The sequence below is a fragment of the Orcinus orca genome, chromosome 8, assembly GCF_937001465.1.
Source record: "Orcinus orca chromosome 8, mOrcOrc1.1, whole genome shotgun sequence".
In the NCBI taxonomy this organism is placed as follows: domain Eukaryota; kingdom Metazoa; phylum Chordata; class Mammalia; order Artiodactyla; family Delphinidae; genus Orcinus; species Orcinus orca.
In genome coordinates, this window is record NC_064566.1 from 66250038 (window position 1) to 66256674 (window position 6637).

Sequence of the window (6637 nt, forward strand, 5' to 3'; positions counted from 1 at the left end):
GATCACTACACGTAATCTTCAGGGCTTGTCTTTTCCTGACCTTTATTTTCCAGTTGGGACGTGTGAAGAACAATGGCATATTTATAACTCAATTACTTGGGGCTCTTTCAGCCTGAAGGTTCTCATACCTAATGATTTTGGCACCTTATGTGGAGTCAATTAGAGTTTGAGGGGAGGAATTGATATTGACTGAATCAGAGTTCATCTACTATGGCTTAGGACTAAATTAGAGAATGAGTTCTACACTTTGTTCTAGGATCAGATCTTCTTGAATGGAAAGTTCCCAGGTGGTTCAGAGGGCAGCGTTGGCAGTACAATTGGCTTTTGAGAGTTACACTTGACAAAATTAAAAAAACTAAGGGTAACTGGCATTTTGTTAAAATATCATAGGGAATCAGAGAACCAAGGTGATGAGAAAAGTTTCTTGCTTGTTTTGAATCCTAATAAGAAAGAAGCATCTTTCTTCTAAGGCTTTCCACAGAGACCTCTTGAAAAAAATAAATGATTCCTTTCCAGACAGTGCTATTTTGTCTGAATAGATTAGAAAATTTAAGTTATGGTCTTATCTTTAAAAATATAAGATTTTGCTTTTAAGAGAGAAGAAAAGTGGTAGATATGTAGTTAGATACTGACAGCTTCTGGGCATATTCAGATGTAAGTTTTAAAGACATTTGGTTAGAAGCTCTGTCCTTAAGTCTGCTGTTATTTGATTTGACAAGATATTGACCAAAACGACTCCTGATTCATCATAATTGAATAATTGAATACGAGTAGCTCATTAAAGCAGTTAAAGCTCATTTTCTCTGAAGTCATTCTTTGTCCTTTCCTTTCATCCCCAAAGCTGATGATTATCACGAGTCCAAATCTTAGAATTATTCTACAAGTTGAATAATCTTGGCACAAATACTGCCAAGCAGCTTAGGGCCCATTTTAAACCTTCGGAGATACTATGCAGTTTAGATTGCTATTTTAACACCAAACATCATAACAGAGAATACTCATAAGATAGCAAAAATACTATTATTGAGGATTGAGTTTGCTGAAGAAATTGGAAGTAAAGACAAGCAGAATTGACCAGAGAATATCTATTTTAAATGTGCAGTTTGTTTTAGCAATTTGGCTTTGTATATAATGCTCAGTAATTTCATGTATAACCGGAGAGTTATGCTAGTATTTTGTTATTGTTATCAGTAGAGAAGACCAAATATGCCTACTTTTATAATATTGCTTTGTGGTGTCACCATTACAAATTCCTATGGTCATTAGTTTTGTTGAATTTCCTTAGGATTAAACTGATGTCCCCATATATATCTTGGGGAAAAAAAAAATCTTCTGGGTCACTTGTTTAGAAGTAGAGAAAAATCAACAGAATATGTTCAAAGACTAGCCACAGTGGAGATACCAAAGAAATGGTACTTGAGGAACTAATTTGGGTGACAAGACACACAATCATCAAAGATGACTAGTAATAATAATTGTATGAAAAGAATGATACAACTCATATGTTGTAGTTTTTGAGAAGTTTAGCAAGAGGAATGAACACAATGAGCTGGGCTAGTCAGGAATGTTATTACAGAAGTGGAGTTTCACTGTATAGAAGTAGATAATATACAGGGGAAGAAATAAGTGACATTCTAGAAAAAAAGCTGTGGGGAAGGACAGAGGCAGGAATGTTCAAGGGATGTACTATGGTTGAAATGTACATTTTACACTGGGATTGAAGAGGAAAATGTTGAAAAAGTAAGGGGATCAGATAGCAGAAGGACTGTGCTAGTTTTTGAGGGCTGCCATAGCAAAATATCACAGATGGGGTAACTTAAACAACAGAAAACTATTTTTCACAGTTCTGAAGGCTAGAAGTCCAAGAAAGAGGTGTTGTGACAGGTTTGGTTTCTTCTGAGGCCTTTTTCCTTGGCTCTCAACTGGCCATGTCTTCACATGATCTTTCCTCTTTGTGCACACATCCCTGGTGCCTCTTCTCGTTTGTTCAAATTTCCTCTTCTTATTTAATTTAATTTAATTTTTTTTTATATAGCAGGTTCTTATTAGTCATCCATTTTATACCCATGAGTGTATACATGTCAATCCCAGTCTCCCAATTCATCCTCCCCCGCATCCCAACCCCCTGCCACTTTCCCCCCCTTTACTGTCCATACATTTGTTCTCTACATCTGTGTATCAATTTCTGCCCTGCAAACCAGTTCATCTGTACCATTTTTCTAGGTTGCACATATATGCGTTAATATACGATATTTGTTTTTCTATTTCTTACTTCACTCTGTATGACAGTCTCTAGATCCATCGACGTCTCTACAAATGACCCAATTTAGTTCCTTTTTATGGCTGAGTAATATTCCATTGTATATATGTACCACATCTTCTTTATCCATTTGTCTGTTGATGGGCATTTAGGTTGCTTCCATGACCTGGCTATTGTAAATAGTGCTGCAGTGAACATTGGGGTGCATGTGTCTTTCAGAAGTATGGTTTGTGCTGGGTATATACCCAGTAGTAGGATTGCTGGGTCATATGGTAATTCTATTTTTAGATTTTTAAGGAACCTCCATACTGTTCTCCACAGTGGCTGTATCAATTTACATTCCCACCAACAGTGCAAGAGGGTTCAGTTTGCTCCCCACCCTCTCCAGCATTTGTTGTTTGTAGATTTCCCATTCTAACTGGTGTGAGGTGATACCTCATTGTAGTTTTGATTTGCATTTCTCTAATAATTAGTGATGTTGGCCAGCTTTTCATGTACTTCTTGGCCATCTTTATGTCATCTTTGGAGAAATGTCTATTTAGGTCTTCTGCCCATTTTTGGATTGGGTTGCTTGTTTCTTTAATATTGAGCTGCATGAGCTGTTTAAATATTTTGGAGATTAATCCTTTGTCCGTTGATTCATTGGCAAATATTTTATCCCATTTTCTATGGTTTCCTTTGCTGTGCAAAAGCTTTTAAGTATCATTAGATCCCATTTGTTTATTTTTGTTCTTATTTCCATTATTCTAGGAGGTGGATCAGAAAAGATCTTGCTGTGATTTATGTCAAAGAGTGTTCTTCCTATGTTTTCCTCTAAGAGTTTTATAGTGTCTGGTCTTATATTTAGGTGTCTAATCCATTTTGAGTTTATTTTTGTGTATAGTGTTAGGGAGTGTTCTAATTTCATTCTCTTACCCGTAGCTGTCCAGTTTTCCAGCACCACTTATTGAAGAGACTGTCTTTTCTCCATTGTATATCCTTGCCTCCTTTGTCATAGATTAGTTTATCCTAGGTGCATGGGTTTGTCTCTGGGCTTTCTATCTTGTTCCGTTGATCTATGTTTCTGTTTTTGTGCCAGTAGCATATTGTCTTGATTATTGTAGCTTTGTAGTATAGTCTGAAGTCAGGGAGTCTGATTCCTCCAGCTCTGTGTTTTTCCCTCAAAACTGCTTTGGCTATTCGGGGTCTTTTGTGTCTCCATACAAATTTTAAGATTTTTTGTCCTAGTTCCATAAAAAATGCCATTGGTATTTTGATAGGGATTGCATTGAATCTGTAGATTGCTTTGGGTAGTATAGTCATTTTCACAATATTGATTCTTCCAATCCAAGAACATGGTATATCTCTCCATCTGTTGGTATCATCTTTAATTTCTTTCATCAGTGTCTTATAGTTTTCTGCATACAGGTCTTTTGTCTCCCTAGGTAGGTTTATTCCTAGGTATTTTATTCTTTTTGTTGCAATGGTAAAAGGGAGTGTTTCTTTAATTTCTCTTTCAGATTTTTCATCATTAGTGTATAGGAATGCCAGAGATTTATGTGCATTAATTTTGTATCCTGCAAATTTACCAGATTCATTGATTAGCTCTAGTAGTTTTCTGGTAGCATCTTTAGGATTCTCTATGTATAGTATCATGTCATCTGCAAACAGTGACAATTTTACTTCTTCTTTTCCAATTTGTATTTCTTTTATTTTTTTTCTTCTGTGATTGCCGTGGTTAGGACTTCCAAAACTATGTTGAATAATACGGTGAGAGTGGGCAACCTTGTCTTGTTCCTGATCTTAGAGGAAATGCTTTCAATTTTTCACCATTGAGAATGATGTTTGCTGTGGGTTTGTTGTATATGGCGTTTATTATGTTGAGGTAGGTTCACTTTATGCCCACTTTCTGGAGAGTTTTTATCATGAATTGTTGTTGAATTTTGTCAGAAGCTTTTTCTGCATCTATTGTGATGAGCATGTGGTTTTTCTTCTTCAATTTGTTAATATGGTGTATCACATTGATTGATTTGCATATATTGAAGAAACCTTGTATCCCTGGGATAAATCCCACTTGATCATGGTGTATGATCAGTTTAATGTGTTGTTGGATTCTTTTTGCTAGTATTTTGTTGAAGAATTTTGCATCTGTATTCATCAGTGATATTGATCTGTAATTTTCTTTTTTTGTAGTATCTTTGTCTGGTTTTGGTATCAGGATGATGGTGGCCTCATAGAATGAGTTTGGGAGTGTTCCTTCCTCTGCAATTTTCAGAAGAGCTTGAGAAGGATGGGTATTACCTGTTCTCTAAATATTTGATAGGATTCACCTGTGAAGCCATCTGGTCCTGGACTTTTGTTTGTTGGAAGATTTTTAATCACAGTTTCAATTTGATTCCTTGTGATTTGTCTGTTCATATTTTCTATTCTTCCTGGTTCAGTTTTGGGAGGTTATACCTTTCTAAGAATTTGTCAGTTCCTTTCAGGTTGTCCATTTTATTGGCATAGAGTTGCTTGTGGTACTCTCTTTGGATGCTTTGTACTTCTGTGGTGTCTATTGTAAGTTCTCATTTTTCATTTCTAATTTTATTGATTTGAGTCCTCTCCATCTTTTTCTTGATGAGTCTGGCTAATGGTTTATCAGTTTTATCTTCTCAGAGAACCACCTTTAGTTTTATTGATCTTTGCTACTGTTTTCTTTGTTTCTATTTCATTTATTTCTACTCTGATCTTTATGATTTCTTTCCTTCTGCTAACTTTGGGTTTTGCTTGTTATTCAATCTCTAGTTTCTTTAGGTGTAAGGTTAGATTGTTTATTTGAGATTTTTCTTGTTTCTTGAGGTAGGCTTGTATAGCTATAAACTTCCCTCTTAGAACTGCTTTTGCTGCATCCCATAGGTTTTGGATCTTCATGTTTTCATTGTCATTTGTCTCTAGGTATTTTTTCATTTCCCCTTTGATTTCTTCAGTGATGCCTTGGTTATTTAGTAACATATTGTTTACCTCTATGATTTTTGTGTTTTTACAGTTTTTTTCTTCCCTGTAATTGATTTCTAATCTCATAGTGTTGTGGTCTGAAAAGATGCCTGGACATTATTTCAATTTTCTTAAATTTCCTGAGGCTTGATTTGTGACCCAAGATGTGATCTATCCTGGAGAATGTTCCATGTGCACTTGAGAAGCAAGTGTAATCTGCTGTTTTTGGATGGAATGTCCTATAAATATCAATTAAATCTATCTGGTCTATTGTGCCATTTAAAGCTCATGTTTCCCTATTAATTTTCTGTTTGGATGATCTATCCATTCGTGTAAATGAGATGTTAAAGTCTCCCACTATATTGTGTCACAGTCAATTTCCTCTTTTATAAATGTGAGCAGTTGCCGTATGTATCGGTGTGCTCCTATGTTGGGTGCACATATATTTATAATTGTTACATCTTCTTCTTGGATTGATCCCTTGATCATTATGTAGTGTCCTTCCTTGTCTCTTGTAACATTCTTTATTTTAAAGTCTATTTCATCTGATATGTGTATTGCTACTCCAGCTTTCTTTTAATTTCCATTTGCATGGAATACCTTTTTCCATCCCCTCACTTTCAGTCTTTATGTGGCCCTAGGTCTGAAGTAGGTCTCTTGGAGACAGCATATATATGGATCTTGTTTTTGTATCCATTCAGCGAGTCTGTGTCTTTTTGTTGGAGCATTTAATCCATTCACGTTTAAGGTAATTATCGATATGTATGTTCCTATTACCATTTTCTTAATCATTTTGGTTTGTTTTTGTAGGTCTTTTTCTTCTCTTACGTTTCCCACTTAGAGAAGTTACTTTAGCATTTGTTGTAGAGCTTGTTTGGTGGTGCTGAATTCTCTTAGCTTTTGCTTGTCTGTAAAGCTTTTGATTTCTCCATCAAATCTGAATGAGATCCTTGCTGGGTAGAGTAATCTTGATTGTAGGTTTTTCCCTTTCATCACTCTAAGTATACCATGCCACTCCCTTCTGACTTGTAGAGCTTTTGCTGAGAAATCAGCTGTTAACCTTATGGGAGTTCCCTTGTATGTTATTTGTCATTTTTCTCTTGTTGCTTTCAATAATTTTTCTTTGTCTTTAATTTTTGCAAATTTAATTACTATGTGTCTCGGCGTGGTTCTCCTTGGGTTTATCCTGTATGAGACTCTCTGTGCTTCCTGGACTTGGGTGGCTATTTCCTTTCCCATGTTAGGGAAGTTTTTGACTATAATCTCTTCAAATATTTTCTCGGGTGCTTTCTCTCTCTCTTCTCCTTCTGGGACTTGTAAAATGCAACTGTTGTTGCGTTTAATGTGGTACCAGAGGTCTCTTATGCTGTCTTCATTTTTTTTCATTCTTTTTTCTTTATTCTGTTCTGTAGCTGTGAATTC